The sequence below is a fragment of the Pristis pectinata genome, chromosome 3, assembly GCF_009764475.1.
Source record: "Pristis pectinata isolate sPriPec2 chromosome 3, sPriPec2.1.pri, whole genome shotgun sequence".
NCBI lineage: Eukaryota > Metazoa > Chordata > Chondrichthyes > Rhinopristiformes > Pristidae > Pristis > Pristis pectinata.
Genome location: NC_067407.1, coordinates 6260987 through 6287762, shown reverse-complemented (window position 1 = coordinate 6287762; position 26776 = coordinate 6260987). Strand labels below are relative to the sequence as shown.

Genomic DNA, 26776 nt, shown 5'->3' with positions numbered 1-26776 from the left:
CAGATGCTGGAGGTCAATCATAGACAGAAGGGCTGAATAGCCTCCAATATTCCGTGATTCAAAGCAGAACCAACCTTTTACCTCGATGACCATGTCTGTGGCCTCAGAAGACTCTTATCTAATCAAATTTGGATAAGGTCTTGATGGCAATGATGAAGGATGAGTGGTTTATAGCCATTATCTGTGGACCCCATGATTAGATTACACACTTGTGCTGGTTTTCCATGGCAAAGGTCCAGAGTACGAGAGACCAGAAAAAGACGGAAACAAAGGTAAAGAGAAGGTAAATCAAGAGTTAAATGAAAAATCTTGAATTGTCAGAAGTTGCAAGGTTCCAGGAGAAGGCAAGGCTTTGGGGAGGGATAGGGGAGATGGTGAGAGAGGTGTGAAGTGTGGTTCTGGGAAAAACTAAATAGAAGTCAATTTGACAAGAATTGGTTTCAATGGGTGGAAAAAATAACCGTTGGCGTGCTGGGTTTTAATTGAAATCTGGCGGGAAATTGGAGAGTTAAAGTACAAAAAAATAAAGACCAGCGATAAAAGACATAAGGTTGTTGAGATGTGGATGAGAACACGGCGGAAAGAGCTTCAGTTGTAGCTTGCAAAAGAGAATTTATAACATAAAGAACTAGAAAACTACTGGATGAGGAATTTTACCGAGCAGTAGGAGAAGGAAAAGGGGACGTCGAAATAATTGCGTAGCCTTTTCAGGACTCTCTCGAAGGGCAGTGGATGTTCTTTCTGCCTCCTGACTCAATCTGTGGTCTAAGGATATGGGATTTAAAGTTATATTGGAGAGAGGGTGAGGGTCCCCGACACCCGGCCAGTGGTGTCTCCGACAGCCCAGGCTGAGTCATTGGTCCCTGCAGTGGTCAGCTCGTTCAGTGAGCGAGCCCTTGACTTGAGAGGACCCACGGTCGAATAAAAAAATGTTGGTATCCCTCAGGAGAGAGGGCTGGGAGTGGGGAGGTGGACAGCGGGGAGACTGGTTATGTAGGTAATTAAAATGAAAAACCTGGGCCGGATTATTTACGTCTGCCAACTTTTCCTTGGCTCCCGCTCTTGCTCATTGACTCAAGACGGTCTTTTCTTTACCACTGTGAAGAGTGAGGGTTCAGCGGGGGATCTCCTACCCCGACAGTCATTACCCATAATAAAGCTGTGCGTAAACCAGACTCTTTGTAAAGCCCTTCAGAGCAAAGTGATCAATTTTAAATTCCCGCACACACCCCTTGCTCCTTTGCAAAGAGTGAACTCGGTTGTTGCTGCGATCGCCTTGTCTCAACTTTAAACCATCAACTCAGAACTCAATCGGCGGTGGTTCCACCTTCGCCTGCCGAGCTCAGGAATTCCCTCCAAAGAAACTCTTTGCCTTTTGACGGTCCTGGAAGGGTGGCCGTGGGGGGAATGTTCCCTCTTGTGGGGGGAAATCACTGTTCAAAAACAAGGGTGGTTTAAGGCAGGGACCGTGGATTTTCTTTCTCTGAAGATTTGGAACTCTCTTGAAGGGCAATGGGAGTCGTATTGTTAAATATTTTAAGGCAGAGGTAGGTTCTTGATAAGACCATAAAACCATTAGATCATAAGACAAAGGAGAAGTCGACCATTCGGCCCATCGAGTCTGCTCCGCCATTCTATCATGAGCTGATCCATTCTCTCATTTAGCCCCACTCCCCCGCCTTCTCACCATAACCTTTGATGCCCTGGTTACTCAGCTACCTATCAATCTCTGCCTTACATACACCCAATGACTTTGCCTCCACAGCCGCCCGTGGCAACAAATTCCATAGATAAACAAGTGGGTGAAACGTTTTACTGGGGACAGGCGGGGATGTGGAGTTGAAGTTATAATCATTGGTTGTTTTATTGAATAACAGCACAGTCTCAATGGGCCGAGTGGCCTACTCCAGCTTTGTGGCTGGGTGCCGTCGTTGATGGCACTTCAGAGAAGGGCGTTTTGACATGTTTGCCGTGTTAACGGCGCTGGGAAAAAAAAACGTGAGGTTGTTGTTCATGAACGGTGTGTGATAGAGAATGCGAAATGGTTCTTGAAAGTTTAATTTGTCCAGCTCAAGGGGTGCAGAAAGGTAGAAGACTTTTTTTAAATTACTCAGGATTACATTGAAGGCAACGAATTTGCGGCACAGCCATTCAGCCCAAATCTACTTGTCCCTCCTTCCATTTTCCTTGACTCCCCTATTCCCCTTCTATACCATTCTGTGCGGCAGCGGACTCCCTCTGGAGTCTCTCAGTCTCACGTTGGAAGGTAGTCACTCATTCCATGGGCTGCATTGCAAAACGTCGCTTCAATGACCAGACAATCTGGGCCATTGTTGTTGGTAATGCCGGCCGACAGAGCAAAAAAAAAGATTGCTTTGGGACTCTGGGGTGAAGCCTCTCTGCTCTCATTTAAGGAGAGACCCCTCTGTCTTCTTTTCAAAGGAATCCACTGAAGAAATATCATTTCTGTAGACCCTCCGGACTGTTCTGTTGGCCGTGGCCGCCTTCTCGCTCTTGTGCAATGGGAGCTGACCCAAGTTCCCGGTTCCCGTCTTGTCCACAAGAGCCAGGAACCGCCTAGGCGCCGGACACCCTTTCCCCATTCACGCTGGCTACCGGTGCAGTGTTTGACAGTGCCTGTGTGTGTGTGTGTGTGTGTGTGTGTGTGTGTGTGTGTGTGTGTGTGTGTGTGTGTGTGTGTGTGTGTGTGTGTGTGAGAGAGAGAGAGAGAGAGAGAGAGAGAGCGGGCGTCACTCAAACCCCAGCTCAGATCAACAGAATTTGACCTGGGGTCTTTATTTTCTTGGCATTGGATTTATATACCTCTCTCTCTCTCTCTCTCTCTGTGCCACATCTGGCAACTCCAGTTCAGGACTGGAGCCGACTCTGTGTCAGAATTTGCCTCCTCCCTACCCCCCCCTTCCCCTCCCCCTTCTCACCAGCCCCCTCCGCCTCCCCCTTCCAACAGGCAGGCAAGCCCGTCAAAAAGGGGCCTGCATTCATCTAGTCTTCTCTCGGTGTCTGCAGTGTGGAACGCCTGTTCTCTGGTTCCTGAAGGAGCGTCGGCTACGGTTTGGGGGGGGGGGGTGGGAAATAATAACGGGAAAGGGGGGTGAACCGGATCGCGCTGTTATCCTGGGAGATGCAAATTAATTCTACAGCGGGAGAGAGAGAGGGAGAGATTGCATTTCATCTTTGAACTGCTTGGTTATTTTTTCTGTCTGTGTACGTGCACGGTGCAAGATTACTTTGCACAGTTCCCCAGCTATGAACATTAAGGTATTGCAAGCCGCTTGGACTAAAAGAAAGAGGCGAATCCCCCAAGCACAGTCCTCAGACGATGGTGATGGAAAACTCCTTCCATTACGCTTGGTGACTGGAGCATGCCGCCGAAGCGGCCGGATTCACGCCGGTCGCCGACCCGCCGTGGGCTCTCTCCCAGCCGGCTCGCCTCCTCTCCAGCCCGCGATCCACGGCGCGCCCCCCTGCTCTCTGACCTGCTGGGAAGGTAAGGTCTGAGATGGGGAGAGAAAGTCTGGGGGTAGAAATGGATGTAGGGGCGAACTGGGGTGATTTCTGTGAATGTCGACAGTTTCAACACCTCTGTTCAACTTCTGTATTTGCGAGTGGTCTGTGTCTGTGAATGTTAAACACTCCCTCGATTGTGTGTGTTAGTGTTAAACTTAATATCCCTCCTAGATTATGTGTGTGTGGGTCAGTATTAAACTTAATATTTCCTCTCCCTACACTGTGTTTATCTTAATATCCCCTTTCCGTTAATGTTAAATTTATCGTCTTATTCACTAGGTGTTAGTATTAAAGTCAACCGCCTCTCTTTAGATTTTGTGTTAGTGTTAAACTTAACATCCCTTCTCTCTAGATTACCTGTGTGTGTTAGTGTTAGCATTGACATCTGTCCGTGGATTACGCGTGTGTGTGTGTGTGTGTGTGTGTGTGTTAGTGTTAAATTTAAGCCACCTCTCTCTGCAATGTGTGTGTGTGCAATAATTTTCCTCAACTTATGTGCGCGCGTGTTCTTGTTTGCGTCTCTCCGCCGGTTTCTCGGTGAGTGTTGGGAGTGGGAAAAAAAATCTCCTCTATCTAGTTCGGCTGTGCTTGTGTCAAACATCTCTCCCTAACTTCTGTGTGTGTGTGTGTGTGTGTGTGTGGTGTGTGTGTGTGTGTGTGTGTGTGCCCATGTGAACATTTCTCCAGATTCAGCCTGGATGTGACTGAACGATTACACGGAAGCCAAGAGCTTTCGTCTGCTCGCCAGCTCTCCCAGAAATCAGTCTAGAAACATTTAATTAAAAATCACTACTTCCTATATATATATTTAATAGCCATCATCGTTACCCATTCCACTCACACCGGCGCTTGTGTTATTTTGGAAGAACAGGTTTGAATTGAGTTTCTCCGCCCGGCACCGGAGATTTAGTCAGAAGGAGTTGGTTCTTGTTCCAAATCTTTCTCTCTTCTCCACCTCCTTTAAAAAAAAACTGAGACAAAACCTACTTCAAAATTCCTCTGGTTGAAAGGTAGGAGATCTCTTCGAGAACACAGCGTTGTCGGCATATTCTCTCTTTGTGAACCGGATTTCTTTCAACCTTGTACCAGTTGAGTCATTGATCCTGTGGGTATATAGTGTGCCCGCTCGGATTTTTCCCGTAGGAATGATATAAACCCTTACGGTTTGATTGAAGGCTTGTATGTTGCATTACCTAAAATATATTTAATAGATCCAATCTGTATTCAGAGAGAGGGAGCGGCTCTTTGGAATCATTCGCCTGTTGTTCGCCTGCGTCTGATACTTGTGTGATTCACTGCTTTTGTTCAACAGCAACCCCCCCCCCCCTCCATTCTCAATAACAAAAATAAAGAGCTGCTTATTTTACATCAACCCCCAGCTAGTTGTCAGAATTAATACGGGTGCGGGAATCTGAACTGTTTGAAGATGAATTAACATATCAAAGCTTTTCACGGCGTCGGTTCAATTGAGAGTGAGAGCGAGCGAGAAAACTTCAGTTTGGTGTCTCTGTAGTTTTGCTGTGAATTCGGAAGACCCACAGGGCATTGTTTGCTGGGCAGGGGTGGAGAGGGAGGGAGAGACAGAGAGGTGTGGGGGGGGGGGGGGTTGGTGGGGGAGGATTGTCAATAGACAGGCGTGTGGGACTTTGCACTTTTTAGTAATTATGTGAGCTGTTTATTTCGAAAAAAACACACACGCACAATGTGTTCACTTGCAAACCAAGCTCCTTCGCAAGCCCCAGACCATTATTTCCTGGTGATTAGTAGTCTAAACTGTACCCTCTGACCTTCCCCGAGCAAGCGATGGCGAGGCGGGTGACCCCTCATCCCCGTTCCCCATTGCTTATCCCTGCCGCCCGGGATCGTTGGGATCCCACGTCCCGACGTTGTGCTCCGCGTTTGGATAGCCGGTCGGCAAGCTCACTGTCAAAACCCCCTGGTTTGCTCGGCTCTCCACACATCAGAATGGAGGTCTCGTCTTGCAAGGCGAAGAGTTTGAACCGGGTTTTAATCCGCGCCGTTTGCGCAGAGCTCCATCTGTTGCTGAGCTACTTATATTTTTAAAATCACGTTAACATTGCTCAACAAAATTTAAAGAAATTTATAATCACGTCCCATTGCATTGTTTAATTTAGAATTGCAATAACGCATTATTAACGCGACCCTTGCTTTATTTTATTGGCATTTTTGCATTTGGTGAGGGAGAAAGAAATCAAGGAAAAATAGAGTCCCTGCGATTGTGAAAATCTCACAGGCTGTTCAACGCTGACCGGGCGGCTGTGGCGCACGGCGGTGCCACAATAAAAGCCGAGCCCTCCGCACTAATTCAATCCGGGATTGGGGTGGGTGTGGGGACCGACGGCAAGACTGTTGCAGCTCGAAGTTACCCGCCCTGTTCTGTCCGTGGGCTTGGGAGCCCCTCTGACTGGAATGGACAGCTGGTCCCAAACAATTCACCTAACTTTTCCTCTTTGGTCCGTGAAGCTCACTTTTACCACTGAAGTTGCCTCTCTGTGGCCTTTCCCTTTGTTAATGTTTCGAGTAAAGGAACCAGCCAACTGTGGTGGAAGGAATTATGTTTTTAAATTACGTTTTACACCCCTCCCTGTTTAATTTACCAGATTACCTTCTCCTTAGCAAACCCCATTTTGCTCTCCTTGCTTGCTGTTTTAAAACACACTCTATTCTGATTGGAATTTCAACCCGCACTTTTTTTTGGGAGGGGGTTGCAATTTTAACAACTTTCCCTTTTTATAGTTGCAATTTTAAACCCTACTTGGCAATTTGGCTGGTCAAACTGAGAGCATTTTGAGATGACTTCGAATGGGTGTAACGTCAAGGAGTGAAGGTTTACTGCATTTATTTAGCACCAGGTCATGCCCCACCTACTCCCTATTAGCTGTCGTTTGGGTTTTTTATTTATTAAACCGGAGCGAGAGGAATGTTAATTATTGGTACGGAGCATTTTATTGTCAATCTGTTGCATAAATGTCCAAGGGATAATTGTCGAGGCAGAGGTATCGCATTATTAGTCCATAAAAAACTTCTGTTTTTAATTGCTTAACTCTGTCAGCTACTCAATGTCCCCTTTCCTCACCTGTTTTATTTTTAATTTTGCCTTCTCTGTATCTCATCTGCCGGAGACACTCCTCAAACCGACTAAGCCGTTGGTTACCTTGTGCTGGAAATGGCCTTATATGGCTTGCTTTTCTGATTGTCCTCCTGTGCAGTGCCTTGGGATGCTGAAGACCCTATATAAATGCAAGTTGTTGCTTTACGGTGCAATCAATGCTGGCTCAGTGAATTTAGTGAGCTGTGCAACACTTTACGTCCCACCCCTTCTCCGGAAGAGCTGACCTAGCTGATCTTCACGCAGCTAAACAGCAGAGGATCCACAGTCAGCGTGTGTAGACGAGGGCGAGGAAATTCAGCTGTGGGGAGGGGGTGGGGTGAGTGGGTTGGTAGGGGGTGCAGGGAAGGAAGGGGTGTGGTTCCTGCTTCTGACCACCTTGCATTCGGCTGCCAAGTGGGAGAAGGGTCTAAGCACAGCGGCTGAGGCGCGCAGTCGACGACGAAGCGGCTGTCTGCCTGCGGGTGTGGGCTTCGTGACTGAGTGAGGCGCGTGGCGGTGAAGGGGGAGAGAGAGAGTGAGAGCGGAAGGTGACCGCCTCCTTGGCACTGGACGCTGGGCAGGGTAGTCAAGCGGTGCCGAGAGGGAGAGAGAGAGCGGAGACGGGAAGCTGGAAAGCCAGTCTGGGGTGCAACTTCAGTCGGTGGAGTAGAAGACGGCTGATTGCAGAGGTAGGGGAGGGGTGGGGGGGGGTGGGGAGGTGTTTGAAGCCCACAGGTTATCACCACACTGTGTGGACCTGGTGCCTCAGAGAAGGGCAAACTGCCAGTGGGTTGGAAAAGAATTACAAGATGAACGAGAGCTTAAACGTGAAGGAAATTAGTTTTTATGATGCTGAGCCATTGGCAGTGTAACTGTTTGGAAAATCTTTTTGATTTGAGAACCTGATTTCAGACTGAAAATATTTATATTTTCGGAAGCTTAAACTCCAAATTATAAATAATTTAGATCCATTTTTTGAACGGAATGTAATCAATTGGAACTCATCGAATCTCCTTTATTCTAAAAATTTTCTTGCTGTTGTTTACTCAAACGTTGCAAACTTGATGTTCGGATTGACTTTGCTTTGCCCCTTCTCTCGCAGTGAATCTAATTTTGCTTCTTTCTTTGCCCTTTTGCTGGTCTGAGGTCTACTAAGTCGCCACTTTTCCGTTCATTGATCTTGCAGGCAACTCTGTGTGGGTTGTTGGAGAAGGGATTTAACGGAGTCCAGTTGAGCTCCACTGTCCCTGTACTATTCCGGAGAGAAACTCAGAAGTAACTGTCGATTAATAGGCACACGGGGCCAGTCCGTCAGTAAATCTGTAAGAAATTTATAATTTACTTGTAGAAGCATATTGTTCAGAAATAATAATCTTCAATCATGTCTTGAAGCTTGGCACATCGCAGAATATGATTAATAATTCACCAGGCAATTTGGAGGGTCTTACGAAACAACAGAATTTTTCCTGTGTATACATTTCCCCACCCCCTAACCCACAGCAAGGTTTTTACAATGTGTCTACGGGTTGCTTGCCTGCACAACCCTGTTATTTACCAAGTGCAAACTGTATTTTTTGTAGAGAAGGAAGATGCTCGCTAATAATACTTCAAGTGTTTGGGAGTGAGAGAGCAAAGCAATACAAAGACTTGCCACCTGCAGTTCAGCTGAAGCCTCCAGCCAAAATGTCATCTGGGTCGTTCAGAAATCTCTTTATCCATTCACAGCTACATGCATGAAATTCTGGCTGCTGGGTTAACTCGGGACACTTTGCGTGTATAATTAGAAGCTTTGCGTTGGCAGTACAGCTGTGTTTTCACCGTGTCCTGAGGAGGACACAAAACTGACAGCGGGAACTGACTTCCCCGGCGCTCGATGTGCAGAGAAACCGCACACGGGCAAAGTCTTGCCCCATCGATGCGGAAACCTTCCGTCCAGCAAATGAATTTATGCAATCAATTCTGTCATAGAAATTTTGTCTTTAAATGCATTAAAGCAGTAGTGAAAAGGTGGAAATGTACAATACTCAGAAAATGCAGGAAGTACAAAATACAGTCACTGGAAGCGTGCAGCAGCATTGATTTTAGAGAGGGCAAGGAAATAGAATTGTTCGTTTTCAGTGACTGACTTTTGTCACAACCTTCCAATTAGAACACACTGGAGTTTATTAACATGGTGATTGGCCGAGTTTGCTTAAACTGCACGATCTTTAATCGACCTCAGTCCTGATGCAGGGTTTCGACCGGAAACATCGACAATTCCCTTCCTCCCACAGATGCTGCTCGGCCCGCTGAGTTCCTCCAGCAGATTGTTTGTTGCTCTTTAATACTTGACTTCAGGAATTGGGTACAAAGGAAGTGAGGCAAGTTGTCTGATTTCGGGCAGGGATGAGGGTAAGTAATGTGCAATAGGCTCTCTCTAACATGGGGGTGTCAAAACATTGAATCTTTAGTACAGAAGCAGCAAGGTTAAATGGCTACACAGCCATTTATGTGCCTTTGCATTTCTTTTCAACCCTATCAATATATTTTTCTAATTCTTTCTTTCTAATGTTAAGCCAGGTTCCTTTTCAATCTGTCGGAAAAGGTGCATGTGTTTTCCATGTATTTTTCAGTCTCTGGGTACGGAATATATAATCTAAAATCCGTTCCATGTATCTGCAACAATTGTGGTGACAAAATGAGCCAAACATAGAACAACAGTGTGTTTTACCCTTCCACACCTGGCTTTTAAGCTGAGAGCTTTTGACCTGAATAGCACAAGTGCTAGTCGTAGTGGCAAAGTGGAGGTGATGCATTGAGTCAATTGTATAAAATCTCACATGTAACACCTTAAGAGTTTGTGTCAGTACTGAGATTAGACTGGCTGGAGTTAACCTCTACTGTTTAGGTCTCTGTTGGAGAAACAGGCACTGAAATAATTCAAGATATATTGAGTTGGTGCTGCGGGTCTAGGGATGGATGAGTGAACTATGAGTGAATTCCTGGCTGCGTCTGAGCAACTAGCATTGCAGAAACTGAGAGTTTTGGTTGTGTGTTTGTCCATTGTTGCTCCACTCTGTGTGTGTGTGTGTGTGTGTGTGTGTGTGTGTGTGCGCGCGCGCGCGTGTGTGTGTGCGTGTGCAAATCTCATTATGTATGTGAACGTCCTCTTGTGCGGCTGTACAGCAGTCACTCTGTGTGTGCACATCTGTGCGAAAATCTCATCATGTGTGTTTGGGTGTGCGCTATTGTTGATGCACGATGCTCATTCTGTGTGTGTGTGTGTGTGTGCGTGCAAATCTCATCATGTATGTGAGTGTGCGCTAGTGTGGAGGTAAAACACTCACTGTGTACGTGCATCTGTGCACAAATCTCGTGTGTGTGTGTGCACTAGGGTGGATGTACAATGCTCACTCCATGTGTGTGTACACGTATGCGTGTGTGTGCAAAAATTTCATTGTGTTTGAGTGCATGCTAGTGCAGATGCTCGAAGCTCACTGTATCTGCATCTTTTTCTCTCCCTCTTGTGCAATGTATATGCAAATGTATGCTGATATATGATTGCCGTATCTTCTCGCTCTTTTTCTTTACTGTTGTGTATTTTTTCTCTTTTTCGCCATCGCGTGAGTGTGTCTCTCTCTTCTCCCTCTCCAGCGTCCTGCATGCGTCTGTGTGTGAGGTGTGTCAGTGACAGTGTGAGATCTGCGTGTGTCTACGTTCAATCAGTGTGGCCAGCTTCAGTGACGAGACTGCCCAGCCGCTGGGGCTTGCCTCAGTCAGGAGGTCTGCTTAAGGAATGTTCCTGTGAGTCCTTGTGAAAGCAGAGGTGAAACACCATGCTGAATGGAGGTGATTAAGTTAGCTGAGGATCTGAGGTGAGTTCTTTCCAGTTTGAGTCCAGTTGCATGTCCATTCTCATCCAGCTGTGGCACTAACCATGACTTAATAAGAGGACTTGTCCCTCTTCTCACACCCATGTTTCTAACAGAGGAGAGATGCCGGCCAGTTGTGCACTGTTGGGTTCCTTCAATGAATCTCCTTTTGGCTTGTAAGCTTCCTGGACATCGCCCAGCGGTAGCACCCTGATCAAAGGCTGACGCCAGAAGGGTTTAATTGAAGGTCCTTCTGAACAGGTGTGTGGTGGTTCCGAGTGTTGTGAGATGTCTCCGTTGTGAGTTTTGCTGTGAGACGATGCTCCAGCAAGCAGCTTGTTTGAGAAGATGCTCAACGAGTTTTGGTCACACGCCCAGCTTCCGCAGTGCGTTAAAAGAGTCTGCCTTTGTTTCAGGTACACGTTGCTCATGGGGCTTTATTTCTCGAGGTGGCTTGAATGATATTAGTAGCCCGGTTAACATGCCTTCTGCTAACATGGTCTTGCACAGCCTGATTCGATAGCCGGCATGTTAACAGGGTTCCCATTGCATTCCCTTGTTTTTAATGAGGATGTTGTGATCCATCTTAAAGGAACAGCGGTTGAAAATAGCAAGACAGGGAATTAGGAGCAACAAACAAGATGCTGGAGGAACTCAGCGGGTCAGGCACCACCTGTGGAGGGAAATAGACAGTCAACGTTTCGGGTCAAGACCCTTCATCTGGACAGTTCCTTCAGCTTATTGTCTGTTGCTCCAGATTCCAGCATCTGCAGTCTTTTGACAGGGAGTTACGTGTGTGTGTTAGTGTTAGTGTTTGTGTGTGTGTGTGTGTGTGTGTGTGTGTGTTAGCTACAGCTCTGCTCCAGCCTGTGTCAGCTTGATTTTCTTTGAACATTGACACGATGTGTGTCTACCCTGAGTGGCACTCGTGCTCGGGGTGAATATCCTGGTACCACGCCCTCCTAGCCAACCAAACCAGCTCCCTGCACTGCAGAGCAAACAGTAGCACCTCGAACCACTTTGTGTTGTGATTGTTGGTTGCCGGAGACAGGGGCAGCTCCTGAACTGGAATCAGTTACTTGCTCACCTGCATAACAGGTCTGTGCACCCAGCCAGACGAAGCACCCTTGCTCCTTAACTCCCCTTTATATCCTCTACTTGATATGGGTACGGAGGGGGTGAGGTTACATAAGGTCAGATTAGTTTACTGTCATACAGACCAGGGTGCCATGAAGTTCCTTGTTCTCATGAAGCTCACAGTGTTCAGGGTAATAATAAATACAATGAGTACAAGGTCAGGCACAAAATGGTACAATGTTTGGGGATTTCAAAATTTTACTACAAACCACTGTGATTGGGGTAATTCCAAGCCAAGTCCGATAGAATGATAGAATGGTTGTATTTCATACCCGCACAAGTAACCCTCCAGTAGAATTGTCAAGAGATGGATGGGTTTCATTTACACGGCTACAGCAGTGGGGATTGCCTTACCCCTGAATGCTTGGAGTTCACATGGAGCAATTGTGGAGAATGGCTTGGGTGCACGTAAACTGATTAAAAAGTAGGGTAAACGAGGGTGCAGAACGGGTAACAGTAGAGCGTCAGTATTCAGAGCAGTTTGTAACGAGGCATCCGAACCCAATTCTTTCCGCCTTGAAGGTGTCAGGAGTTTGGTCAAACGCCATTGGGGGAAAAACCTCACCTTAAAACATGGGTTGAGAAAAGTCAATTCAACATCTGATTTCCCCTCCACCCCTCAAACAAATTCCTTCCGACATCCCGGCTGGCTGACCCAACCTTTGCCGTCGTTTTATTTTTCGCAGCATCGCGGCAGGTTTAGGCGTGAAACGTGGCCATCCGGCCGTGTCAACTTGCTGCTCGCCCAGTACCACAACCCGGCTAATCCCACCGCCAAACAGCCCTGCGCTCGTTTTCTTGCCGTCAGAGGCTCTTAGCCGGCTGCCCCACAACATTCCCCCCCCAACCCCCCCCCCCCCCCCCCCCCACCCCACGAAGTGTCAACCAGGGGCAAGGTGCAGCACTGGGAGCAGAGGAAAAAGATGGGAGAGACTGCAGATGCTGTGATCTGGGGCAATACTCAAAATGGTGGGGTGGGGGGACTCAGCAGGCCGAGCAGCATCTGTGGGGGGGGGGGGGGGTGTGTGGAAGGGATGGTCATAGGCAAAAAAACGTCGACTGCCCATTTTCCTCCATGGATGTTGCCTGACCCGCTGGGTTCCTCCAGCAGATTGATTTACTGTTCCAATTTGCAGCATCCACGGTCCCCCGTGTCTCCAAGTCAACAGCGTCTGTCCTGACTTTCCGGGACTTGACAGAACGGGCCAGGGGTGGATGTGACCTTCCTGCAACTGCGGACCTTCACTTGCCCCCAGTTCACTCCAACAGAACAGTCCTGTCCGCCGAATAACCTCAAATCTGCGGCACTTAAATTGCTTCTGATTGATGCCTTCCCCGGGAGATGAAGGATAGCGCAGAGAATGGAGGGGTGTCGAACAGGTGGTGCCGAAGAGTGCTTTTTGTGGAGTCTGGGAGGGGCACCAGCAAAGTGCAGTGAATTATTCATTCAGCATCTTAACCCAGCGACCCCAGGGTCGGCGAACAAAACCTGACATTGGGTTGCAAGTGGATGCTTTCTCTTTGGAGATCTTTGTTTTGCAAGCGCGCAGAGCGTCCGGTGTCTCAATCCGTGATGCCCCCACACCACTGAGCAAGACACATTCTTCTTCACCGTTTTCCACTCCCCACCCGTAAAAAAAAAAACAGGCAATCTTCGTCCTGCAGTTTCCCAGACATTCTCCAGAATTTTGGTCTGAAAATTTGGGGAAAAAGTTGAGAAAATCTCACTGGTTGGCAGATGGAGAAAGGTGGCTTCTCCGCCTAGAATCAGGTTTATTATCACTGACTTATATGGCGTGAAATGTGTTGATTAGTGGCAGCAGTACAGTGCAAAGACAGAAAATGACTATAAATTACAAAATAAATAAATGGTGCAAAAATAGAGGTAGTGTTCATGGGTTCAAGGATCAAACCTCTGGACTGAGGAAGGGCAGGCAGAGGTGGAGAGGGCAGGGGAGGGAGAGGAGCGATGTGAGAGGAGACTTCCCCAGTTACAACCCACCCTTCCCCGTCCAATTGTCTCCCTCACTCTCCCACTGCCGCGCGTTTGCTCATTTTACCCTTTTCCATATTCCATCCCATTTCCTCAACTAATTTTTCCCTGTGAACCGGTACTTCCCCACATTCCCATCAACGCCCTCCCCCCAAATCCTACCACTCACCCACACACCAGGGGCGATCTACAGTGGACAATTAACCACACGTTTTCGGGATAGAGTCACAGAGTTGGTCCATGCCGAATGCGACATCCACCCCGGTAATCCTATTTGCATGCCTTGTACCTGTACCCATCAACTGATAAGATACCCCTCACCTCGCCCATGCCGACCACGTCTAAGCTCGCCACGTTTGGTCCACGTTTGTCCGCCCAAATGCAATTTAACAGTTATAATTATACCCCGGCGCTGCCACGTACCTGCCACCCTCTGTGTGATGTGATGCACTTACCCCTCGTGAAGGGAGGGTGGGAGGGGGTGTAAGGGGAAAGCGAAGGGAGAGAATGTAACAGACTGCAGGTGGGCGGGCGGCCAGGATCGAACCCTGGTTGCCTGAGGAAAGGGGCTGCAGCTTTGCTGTTTCCCTACTGCTGCCCCTGTGGTCCCGAAGGAGGTTGGTGGAAAGTCTTGTGTCTCTCCCCTTCGCCCCTGAAAGTAGAAGACAAGATGTAACCGATTTAATTCCTAGTCTGTAATTTGGCACAAGGGGTTTGCTTATTTGCAAGTGACCGCCCCGTGTTTAATACCAGAGGGGGTGTCACACGCTGGAACATGTAAAATCTACCCCACCCCTCCACTCCCTTATTGCGCGGGAGAGGTTTGCAGGAGGACACTGCTCTGACCGATTTGAAAGAGTCTCTGGAGTGGACTCCCTGAAGGATTGGGAAGGAAAACAGATGTAGGGTCCATAAATGGCTCCTCGCCTCTATTGAAAATCAATGTCCCCACAGGACCTGGCATCGCTCCATTCCACACCTGTTGTACTGCCAAAGCCCAACCCCATCTTTTTTTTTTGCATCTAACCCGCTGCTCTGTTTTAACCTTAACTCAGCACAGAGGGAGTGACTGTTCCCAAATATAATGAGCAAAATTAATCTTGCCCTTTCTCCATCGTTTGTTGTTCTGCACGTCAGGTGTTGCTACAATCCCGGGAACTGTCTCCACTCCTTCTGGTTCGCTTTCTCCTTCTCCGGATCCATCAGATGATCCACCCTCTGCAGACAGAAGCTCTCATAGGACAAGATTTCGTTTTTTTTTTCGCTATTCTGCTGTCACTTAATTTTAAAATGTTTATGGATTCAATGAGAGGCCTCGGGAGGGACGGAGCAGTGCATGTGTTGGGAGGTGGTGAGCTGAGACGCAGTAATGTCTTCTAAGTAGGTCAGATTGGCGACATGAAGGCACAGTCCAGTCTGCAGACGTCTGCTGGTTTGCTGTTGTGAAGGGGGTTTGTGTCTGCGGTCTCTGCAGGTTGTCTTTTAGATGTTTTTTTTTTCAAGGAATTTTTTTAATGGTGGGGAGAGACCAGGCACTGGACAAGTCCATCACAAACAAATATGATCAAAAGGGGAGCTTAGGGTGGATTTGCAAAGTGGAAACTTATACCATTGGCGTTTATTGGATCCAATACAGAACTTAGAACAGTACAGCACAGAGCAGGCCCTTCAGCCCACAATGTTGTGCCGACATAGCTATTCCCTCCTACCTACAGAATACCCATATCCTTCTATTTTCCTCATGAATGATAGAAAAATAAGGGGCTATGTGGGAGGGAAGGGTTAGATGGATCTTGGAGCAGGATAAGATGTCGACACAACATTGTGGGCGAAGGGCCTGTACTGTGCTGTCGTGCTCTATGTGCTATGTTCTCTCATTCATGTGCACATCCAATCCCCTCTTAAAAGTCCCCAATGAATTTGCCTCCACCATCCTATCAGGCAACGCACTCCAGGCATCCATCACTCTGAGTAAAAAACCTTACCCCTCACGCCTCTTCTGAACCTACCCCCCCCACCCCCCCACACCTTAAATGCATGCCCTCTGGTATTGGATCGCTCAATAATGGGAAAAAGATACTGCTTGTCCACCCTATCTATGCCCCTCATAAATTTATACACCTGCAACAGATCACCCCTCAGCCTCCGTTGCTCCAGAGAAAAGAGCCCAAGTTTGTCCAGCCGCTTCTGGGTTATGCTCCTTAATGCTGTCCTGCACCCCTTGAGGTACACCCGAGAGATACATCGACTCTGACGGGCAACGTGCAATAAGAATCCAGTGTACACTGAATGCTCAGTGTCTGTGGACTTGAAGCTGGGCTGCTGAGGGACTAAATGTGTTATTTCTTTCCATGCTGTTTACTTTCTCTCTCCACCTTCTCTGCTCTGGGGCTTCCCGAGTGCAGTTGCCACAGTCATAGAGTGAAACAGCATGGAAACAGGCCCTCCGGCCCATCCTGTCCATGCCGACCAAGATGTCAATCCAAACTAGTCTCATTTGCCTGCGTTAGGCTCATATCCCATCACCTTTCCTATCCACATACCTGTTTAAATGTCTTTTATACGTTGTGATTGTACCCACCTCTACCTCTGGCAGATTTTTTAAAAAATTTTATTCACAGCGTGGTAACAGGCCCTTCCTGCCCAACGAGTCCGCGCCGCCCATTTTTTAAACCCAAATTAACCTACCCGTACGTCTTTGGAATGTGGGAGGAAACCGGAGCTCCCGGAGGAAACCCACGCAGACACGGGGAGAACGTACAAACTCCTTACAGACAGCTACGGGAATCGAACCCCGATCGCTGGCGCTGTAATAGCGTCGCGCTAACCACTACGCTACCGTGCCGCCTACAAAGATTGACTACAATCTTTGCACCATTTCACTGGCTACATTTATTCTTACCATGTACACTGTGAGCTTCATGCGAACAAGGAATTTCATTGCACCCTGGTGTATATGACAATAAACTAATCTAATCTAATCTAATAATCTAACCTAATCATTCCATACATCCACCACCCTCTGTGTGAACTAATTTCCCCTCGGGTCCCTTTTAAATTTTTCCCCTCCCGCCTGAAATGTATGCCCTCTAATTTCGGATTTTTTTCATCTTTTAGTCTTTTTTGACTGTGATCATCCACCTTACCTCCTCCCCTCATAGTTTTATCTATCTCTGTGAGATCACCTCTCAGCCACCTCCGCTCCTGCGAGAAAAGCCCCAGTCTCTCCTTATAACTCAAGCCTCCCCCAGTCCTGATACATAGAACACAGAACACAACAGCACAGTACAGGCCCTTCGGCCCACAATGTTTTGCCGACATTTTATCCTGCTCTAAGATCTATCTAACCCTTCCCTCCCACATAGCCGTCCATTTCTCTATCATTCATGTGGCTATCCAAGAGTAACATCCCTGATTAACATCTGGTAACATCCTTGTGAATCTCTTCTGTGCCCTTTTCAGTTTAGTGACATCTCATAAGTTTATAAAATTATGAGAGGCACTGATAGGGTAGACAGTCAGAATTGTTTTCCCAAATATCAGAGGGCATGCATTGAAGGTGAGAGGGGGAAAGTTTGAAGGAGATGTGCGGAGCAAGTGTTTTTACACAGAGAGTGGTGGGTGCCTGGAACGGGCTGCCAGGGGTGGTGGTGGAGGCAGATACAATAGTGGTGTTTAAGAGGCTGTTAGATAGACACATGAATATGCAGGGAATGGAGGGACTTGGATCACGTACAGGCGGAAGGGATTTAGTTTAATTTAGCATCGTGTTTGGCACAGACATTGTGGGCCAAAGGGCTTGTTCCTGTGCTCTACTGTTCTATGCTTAAGTCTGAGGTCTGCTGGGATACTTGGCCCTGAGAGGCGTCACAGCCTGGCCCAGTTGGGGTGATGGGGATGGTTCATTGAGTGAGAGAGGAACGAAAATGAGCTTGGGTTTCCCTTCCTCATGGCTTTGACTCACTCTGCACCACTGAGGTACGTAGACATCAGGGTAGGAAGGGATTGTGGCTGAATGAACTGCTACCTTCTGGTAGTTAAATGGGAAATGAGCTGCCACAGTTCAAATGGTGATCAGCCATCCTTGGGCAGGGTACCTGGGGCTATTACGTCTGAGCCGCTTGGGAGTCCTTACTCACTGGGGTGGGGGGAGTGTGTACATATTGGATGACAAAGTGTCTGAAAAAGAAGATACTGACTCAGCCAGCAATCTCATTCATAGAACATAGGAACATAGAACAGTACAGCACAGAACAGACTCTTCGGCCCACAATGTTATGCTGACATAGCTAATCTCTCCTACCTACAGAATGCCCATATCCCTCTATTTTCTTCTCATTCATGTGCCCATCCAAGCCCCTCTTAAAAGCCCCCAATGAATTTGCCTCCACCACCCTATCAGGCAATGCATCCCAGGCATCCACCACTCCCTCAGTAAAAAACATACCCCTTATGTCTGTTCTGAACCTACCCCCTCTCACCTTAAATGCATTCAGACAGACATCATGGGAGAGGGGCAGTTATGAGAGGCAGAGACAGGGTAGACGGTCAGAATCTTTTTCCCAGGTTGGAAATGTTAAATACTAGAGGACATAGGTTTTAGGTGAGAGAGGGGAATATTAAAAGTTTAAGATAAGACAAGATATTTATTTATTAGTCACATGTACATCGAAACACACAGTGAAATGCGTCTTTTTTGCGTTACTGAGAATGTGCTGGGGGCAGCCCGCAAGTGTCGCCACGCTTCTGGCGCCAACATAGCGCGCCCACAACTTCCTAACCCGTACGTCTTTGGAATGTGAGAGGAAACCAGAGCACCCGGAGGAAACCCACGCAGACACGGGGAGAACGTACAAACTCCTTACAGACAGCGGCCGGAATTGAACCTGGGTCGCTGGCTCTGTAATAGCGTTTCCCTAACCGCTACGCATTTACAAGGCAAGTCTTTGACACAGAGAGTGGTAGATGCCCGGAACGGGCTGCCAGGGGAGGAGATGGAAGCAGATACAATAGTGGTATTTTAGACGCATTTAGACAGACACATGAACAGGCAGGGAACAGAGGGATATGGATCATGTGCAGGGAGATGGGATTCATTAGATTGGTATCATGGTCAGCACAGGCATCATGGACCGAAGGGCCTGTTCCTGTGCTGTTCTGTTCTATGTTCTATGTTTGTAGAAGGAGGCCTTTTGGCCCATCAGTCTGTGTCAACCACCATTTACACCAATCCCAACAAGATCCTATTTTATTCTCCTCATATCCTCAACAACACTGCCCAGGTACCACCACCCACCTACACACCAGCAGCCAACTAACCAGCTCGTCTTTGGGATGTGAGAGGAAACCGGACCATCCGGATGAAGGTCACAGGGAGAACGTGCAAGCTCCACATAGACAGTGCCCGAGGTCAGGATCGAACCCAGGGGTGGAACTGAGAGACAGTAGCTCGACCACTGTGTTATCCACTTGGGTTGAAGTTTGGGTGGTGATGAGGCAAATACGATAGGGACACTCAAGAGGCTCTTAGATAGGCACATTAATCTGTGGAAAATGGAAGGATATGGACAATTGTGGAAGGGATTAGCTTGGTTGGGCAATTAACTATCAACTTAATTAGTTCGGCTCAACCTTGTGGGCCGAAGGGTCTGTTCCTGTGCTGTACAGTTCTATGTTCTATTGGGTCTTGTGATAATTTGGTATGTGTTCCATGGCAGTACTGACTTGCCTGTGTGGCTAAGTAAGTCAGCGCACCCAGGCACTATCACAGAACCAAAGCCATTCCCTTGTCTTTTGATTCCCCACGCAGTTCCCGCTCGAGGCTTCAGACTTGTTTGCTTCCCGCTCTGAAATGCCTCAGTGCAGTTTTGTGTTGTGGACTTTGGGCCCAATCTTCCATTCTCTTGGGTTCAACCATTCCCATGTAAGTTGTTCCTGGATTCCACCCATCCCTGGATTAAACAACGGTGAGGAATTTGCCTCTGATCCCACACCCGTCAGATTTAGTGCTGGCTGGGAGACCCTTCACTTTGTTGAGGCTTCTAGATCTGGGGAATGGGGAAAGTAAATCTCTTTTAAAATAATTTTGTTTCCGGTTTAATGTTTTTATTGATTTGTAAATGGAATTTAGAACACAGAACAGTACAGCACAGGAACAGGCCCTTCAGCCCACAATGTTGTGCTGAACAAATTAAGCTATTGACACCGAATCCCTTCTACCTGCTCATGGACAATATCCCTCCATTCTCTGCATATTCATGTGCCTATCTAAGAGTCTCCTAAACTTCTCTGTTGTCTCTTGTAAGATAAGATGGATTCTTGACCTCATAATCTACCTCGTCATGACCTTGCACCTTATTGTCTGCCTGCACTGCACTTTCTCTGTAACTGTAACACTTTATTCTGCATTTCTGTTATTACTTTTCCCTTGTACGACCTCAATGCACTGATGTGATGAAATGGTCTGTGTAGATGGCATGCAAAACAAAGTTTTTCACCATACCTCAGTATATATGACAATAATAAACCAATTTGCCAATTTACCAATTTGCCTCCACCACCAGCCCTGGCAGCACATTCCAGACACCCATCACTCTCTGTGCAACGTGCCCTGCACCTTAAATGCATGCCCGCTAAATATTTTAGTCTGTTTTTAATTGTTATGTTTTAATTTACTTTATTACATTTTTTATTTTAAATTATTTGAATTAATAGTTACCTGTAAATATGTTTAAGAACAACTCACAGGCAGGTATTGTGAGGAGGTGAGGTTTCATAGTCACCTTTGTCCCTGTTACAGGTTTCAGGCAGGGGCATCAGTGGTACGCTGCCTGAGGCCGAGTGTCCCTCCAAGGCCTGGTTGCCAACTGCATCCGAGATTGAGTCTCCCTCTGAAGCCTGAGGTCTGGTCACTACCTGGGGCCTAATCGCCTCCTGATGCCCTGCCTAACTCCTGGGTGCAGAGCTTCCTCGAGTTCGGTCCTCCACCTCCATCCCAGCTGAGTGTGGGATGGTCAGAGATGTTGGACAACAAGTTAGATAGTGGAGACACAAGGGACTGCGGATGCTGGAATCTGGAGCAACACACAATCTGCTGGAGGAACTCAGCAGGTCGAGCAGCATCTGTGGGGGGGGGGGGGGGGAGGGAATTGTCGACGTTTTGGGTCAAAACCCTGCATCAGGATCCTGCACAGGTTCTCAACCCAAAACGTGGACAATTCCTCTCACCCCAAGTTTACCTTGGGTTTCCCACTTCGGTCCCACTGACTACCAAGAATCCCTGAAACTGTTTTAACTCTCTTCTTTAAAATACTAAACTCAGAAGCTGCCCGGGAAAGGGGACCTAAGGTGGACTTCTTAAATATCAGCAGCAGGTATCTATATATTGATGGGACTCACCACCAGATGAGTTAAACTTCTGTCCTATCATGTCTGATGGCAGAAGACTGACATATATTTAAATATTTGCCCCAAGTGACCCCTGAGGCTGTACATACGTATGTTTTTATTTGGAAGGAGGACGTTCTTCTGGCCAGAAGCCAACACCTTGTTCAGATTTTCCACTGTTCTGTCAACACCATTAACCATTGCCATGGCCCCCCCCAGAACAATACACCCCACACCCTGCAGAGGATGGTGCGAGTGTGGAACGAGCTGCCAGCGGAAGTGGTGGATGCGGGTTCAATTGTAACATTTAAGAGAAGTTTGGATAGGTATGTGGATGGGAGGCGTTTGGAGGGATATGGTCCGGGTGCAGGTAGATAGGACGAGGGAGAAGATCAGGTTGGCATGGACTAGATGGGCTGAAGGGCCTGTTTCTTTGCTGTCGTACTCTGTGAATCTATCGATTGGATGTTGGGATTATGGGGTTGGGTCACAGAGCTCACTGAGGCCAAATTGCCTCTGTAAATCCCCAGAATCTCCCTGCAGTTTTGAAATGGAACATGGGGACAAGAATCCTTGATGTGTTTGCCTGACTTTCCTCCTTCTGTTTGAGGGAAAACAATAACCTTTGTGTTTTAGACAGGTTAACACCTCCACCACAACAGCAAAGGAGAATGTCATGCAAATACTTGAAATATTGACTGCATGTTATTCCCACTGTGTAATTTCAAGGTCTTTCACACAGTAGCTCAACTAAACAGCAAGGAAGGCCTGGAATCAGATACAAGCTACGTGGTATTAAATTGGAGTAACCGCATTTTTATCCTGATCACTTGCTACAGACCAGTTGGGTGCCAAAGCTGTGGTGCTGCTTGATTCTATTTGCATTAATGCCACGCGAGTGAGCAATGCTGTTAAGGGAATGCACATGAATAACAAAACCAAAAAGCTGTGTGCTATCTAATTCATGCCTGCCAGCTAAATACAAGAGGAGAGCTTTCACTTCGAGAGCTGAGGGGTGTTCTATCCCCGCACAAGGATCTGAATGGCCAAGTGGACATGGATCGGTTGGGGAGGGAAGGAGGGGGGATGGGGTTGAGTGGGGTTTGAGATGTTACAGGCCAGTGGCTGAGGTTTGGCAGGGCCCTGCTATGTGACAAGATGGAGATGGTGGGGGACATGGAGGCTGCCAGCATTAGCAAGCAATGTCTGGTTTGGATTTATGTGAATGAGAGGTATGGCTGTGCTCGTTACTTAGACCATCTCTTTCAGGACACGGTGATGAATCAGAATCATGTTTATTATCAGTGACATTTATGATGAGAAATCTGTTGTTTAGCGGCAGCAGTACAGTGCAAAGACATAAAAATTACTATCAATTACAAAGTAAATAAATAGAGCAAAAAAAGGAATAACGAAGTGGTGTTCATGGGTTCATGGACCGTTCAGGAATCTAGTGGTGGAGGGGAAGAAACTGTTCCTGAAACACTGAGTGTGGGTCTTCAGACTCCTGTATTGGAATCGGTATTGGTTTTTGTATTGGTTTATTATTGTCACTTGTACCGAGGTACAGTGAAAAACTTGTCTTGCATACCGATCGTACAGGTCAATCCCTTACACAGTGCAGTTACATTGAGTTAGTACAGAGTGCATTGAGGTAGTACAGGTAAAAACAATACATGGAATTTAAATTTAAAAGTGTAGAATGATTATAGAAAAAGGTAATGAGTAGATCTGTAGAGAGCAGCTTGCAACGAGTTGCCATGCTCCGGCGCCGTATTGCATCTTGTACCTCCTCCCTGATGGTGGTAATGAGAAGAGGGCATATCCCGGATGGTGAGGGTCCCTAATGATGGATGCTGCCTTCTTGAGGCAGAATGGGGTCTTTCCTTCTTTCTGTGATTGTGGGTTGCAGTGATTGCAAGTTCCACAGCTTGCATTTGTCCATCAAACGTTATTTTCGAGGTGTCCCAAATTGCTTCACAGTCAATGAAGTGCTTCTGAAACGTGGTCAAATGGTGCAAAGTACCACATAACCGACTTTCAGTGAGGTTATCTGAGGGGGTGCACGTTGGCTAGATCACAAGGGAGTGCTGGCCTACTCTTGTTCAAACTAGCGTCAATTCCATCGGCCTGAAGAAGATGTTAAGAGCTGAGGTCTTTGCTTTAATTCCTTATCCATTTGGTTTATTATTGTCACTTGTACCGAGGTACAGTGAAAAACTTGTCTTGCATACCGATCGTACAGGTCAATTCATTACACAGTGCAGTTACATTGAGTTAGTACAGAGTGCATTGAGGTAGTACAGGTAAAAACAATAGTACAGAGTAAAGTGTCACAGCTACAGAGAAAGTGCAGTGCAATAAGGTGCAAGGTCACAACAAGGTAGATTGTGAGGTCAGAGTCCATCTCATCGTTTAAGGGAACCATTCAATTGTCTTTTCACTGTGGGGTAGAAGCTGTCCTTGAGCCTGGTGGTATGTGCCCTCAGGATCCTGTATCTCCTACCTGATGGCAGAGTAGAGAAGAGAGAATGACCCGGGTGGGTGGGGTCTTTGATTATGCTGGCTGCTTCGCCAAGACAGCGAGAGGTAAATACAGAGTCCAAGGAGGGGAGGCTGGTGTCTGTGACACGCTGGGTTGTGTCCACAACTCTGCAGTTTCTTGCGGTCCTGGGCAGAGCAGTTGCCGTACCAAGCCGTGATGCATCCAGATAGGATGCTTTCTATGGTGCATCGATATTTAGTACTTAACCTGAAAGCAAACTGCTGGAGGGACTCAGCAGGTCAGCCAGCATCTGCGGAGGCAAAGAGATGGTCGATGTTTCGGGTCGAGACCCAGCATCAAGGATCTCGACTTGAAATGTCAGCCGTTCTTTTGCTTCCACAGATGCTGCTCAACTTGCTGAGTGGAACAAAGGACTGCAGATGCTGAAATCTGGATGAAAAATCAACAAGACGCTGGAGAAACTCAGCAGGCCAGGCAGCATCCCTGGAGAAAAGCGGGCGGTCAGTGTTTCAGGTCAGGACCCTCTGTTTCTCTCCACGGATGCTGCTCGACCTGCTGAGTTCCTCCAGCAATTTGTTTTTCACTCCAGATTCCATCATCTGCGGTCTCTTGTGTCTCCATTTCACTATAACCCATTCCCATCAACTTCCCCCCCAGATTCTACCACCCTCCCTACACACTAGGGGCAATTTCCAGTGGCCGATTAATCTATCAACCCGTACGTTCATGGATCTGGGAGGATAACGGAGCATCCAGACAGTCTCAGGGAGAGTATGCAAACTCTGTGCAGTCAGGACTCAACTTACCCATTAAAGCTTCTGCCTCACAGCTTCAGTGACCCAGGTTCAAGCTTGATCTTCGTTGCTCTCTGTGTGGAGTTTGCACGTTCTCCCTTTTACCGTGTGGGTTTCCTCTGGGTGCTCCGGTTTGCTCCCATGTCTCAAAGACGTGCGGGTTGGGAGGTTAATTTGCCCGCAGTGTGTCAATAAGAGGTAAAATCTGGGGGCAACTGATGGGACGGTGGGGAGAATGAAAGGGGATGAGGGTCGGATTCGTGTAAAATGGGTGCTTGATTGTCAGCATGGACTTGATGGGCTGAAGGCCCTGTGTCTGTGCTTTGTGACTCTCTGATGCAGTCAAAGCCAGTGAACTGAGCCTTTGTAACCAGAGCACTGAAGAAAAAGGCCCATAAAACTCAGAATGACTGTCAAACCCATAAAGAATGTTTGGAATGGAAATAACAAGGTGGAACAAATTGATGACCATAATAGACTATGTGCTAATAGATTTGGGACTTCAGGGAGGTCCCCACACACCACTCTGCTCATGCTACCTGCTCTGCACATCTTTGTTCCCTCTCTCCCACTCCACCTCCCACCTCCAACTGCCCTCCCTCTGGGCGCTGAGGTTTAGAGGTTGCCAATCATCCTGGATTCCCAGGAATCTCCTAGAGTGGAAGATAAGTCTCCCAAGGCCTTGCAAACCTGAGGAGCTAAATTAAAGAGGATTACCGTGCCTTTGTTATTTCCTTTGCAGAGAGCCTACTTTGGAAGTTGGATGTGTGGTGGCAGGGGAGGAGGTGAGTGGGGAAAGATTTAAAAGGGACTTGAGGGGAAAGATTTTCACACAGAGGGCGGTGGGTGTGTGGAACGAGCTGCCAGGGGAAGTGGCAGGGGCGGGTACTATTACAATGTTTAAAGGACTATTGGACAGGTACGGAGAAAGGTTTAGAGGGATATGGGCCAAACGCAGGCAAGTGGGACTAGCTTAGACATCTATGTCAGTATGGACGAGTTGGGCCGATGGGCCTGTTTCCATGCTGTGTAACTATTTATCTATCCAACAATCTATCTGTCCAGCTATCTATCTAGCTATCTGTTGCTATCTATCCAGCTATCAATCTATCTGTCTTGCTGTCCATCTATCTATCTTGCTTGCTAGCTGACTATCTGTCATGCTATCTATCTGTCTATATATCTATCTATCTGTCTGTCTTGCTATCTATCTATCTCACTATCTATCTATGTTTATCTATCTATCTCTGTCTGTCTTTCTTGCTCTCTATCTATGTGTCTGTCTGTCTTGCTCTCTATCTATCTATCTGTCTATCTATCTCTGTCTGTCTGTCTTTCTCTCTCTCTTGCTCTCTATCTATCTATCTGTCTATCTATCTCTGTCTGTCTGTCTGCCTTTCTCTCTCTCTTGCTCTCTATCTATCTAGCTATCTCACTAGATATTAGAGTTTTCTGGGCTAGGTCTGAAAGCTACGGAAATTCTCTCCTCCTGAGCCTGTCAATGGATGTACACGATTGCAAAAGACCTTAACCTTATTTAGGTAGCTTAACATGGTGACTTCAGAAGCTTCGAGTCAATTGATGCCTTCAGAACCTCTGTCCACAGCAGGTTCTGTCAGTCATGGGGAAGATGGAAGGAGAACGATGCAGATCTCACGGTTGCACACTGCTTCATTCCTCCCCTGCCCCTGTTCAGGAGAACAAATACTTACAGCTCACTGATACTTGTTTCCCATTGAGGTTATGACTCAGATTTACCGTTCTGTGCTTTTTTTTTTAACTTCAGATCAGTTTGGATGTTTTTTTGCAAGTATTTAATAAATGATTTAAATACAGAAGGCTGAGTATAACAAAAAGAGGGACGACGGATGCTGGAATCTGGAGTAAAAAACAAGAGGCTGCAGGTCAGGCAGTATCTGTGGAGGGAAATGGACAGTTGACCTTTCAGGTCGAGACCCTTCATCTAGAGTAGAGGGGAGACGGCCAGTGTACAGAGTGAGGGGAAAGGTGGAGCAAGAGCTGGCAAGTGAATAAAAAAACAAATAAAACAAACCGTGCATTTACAAGACACCTTTTGTGCCCGCACATTAACTTATAGCCAATTAACTGCTTCTGAAGTTTAATCATAGTTGAAACGCAGGAAATGACCAGTTTGCACATCGCAAGATCCCACTAAGGATATGTCAGCAAGCATTTAATCTGTTTAAGATAAGAATTGTAGATTGTCTGGGAGGGATATTGCTCTTTGTGGTATTGCGGTAAGATCTCTCATAGACTGAGAGAGCAGACTGAAAGGCAGCAGGTGCTTTGACAATGCAGCATTGCATTGGAGTAGCATCTCATCTTCAAGCCTCTGCTACACATTCTCTCTGCAAACCCCTCCAGCAGCCTTCCTTCTCTTGATTCATTATCTGCGCCATTATTGATTGTGTCCTTTGCCGAAACCCTTCAACTCCATCATGTAAAACA

General features: G+C 47.2%; 1 protein-coding gene across 6 annotated transcripts in view; it reads left to right on the top strand.

Moving 5' to 3' along the window:
• adgrl2a (adhesion G protein-coupled receptor L2a) overlaps nt 1-26776 on the top strand; it is a 775507-nt gene that overhangs the window by 335655 nt on the left and 413076 nt on the right. The window contains exon 1 of one of the 6 annotated variants that reach the window (XM_052010655.1): nt 3130-3508. The exons of 4 other annotated variants lie outside the window; for them this stretch is intronic. The gene's annotated coding sequence lies outside the window, so the exon portion shown is untranslated. Of the gene's footprint in view, nt 1-3129; nt 3509-7860; nt 7963-26776 lie in introns of those variants that run through there. One more of the 6 variants, XM_052010656.1, reaches the window with a different exon arrangement.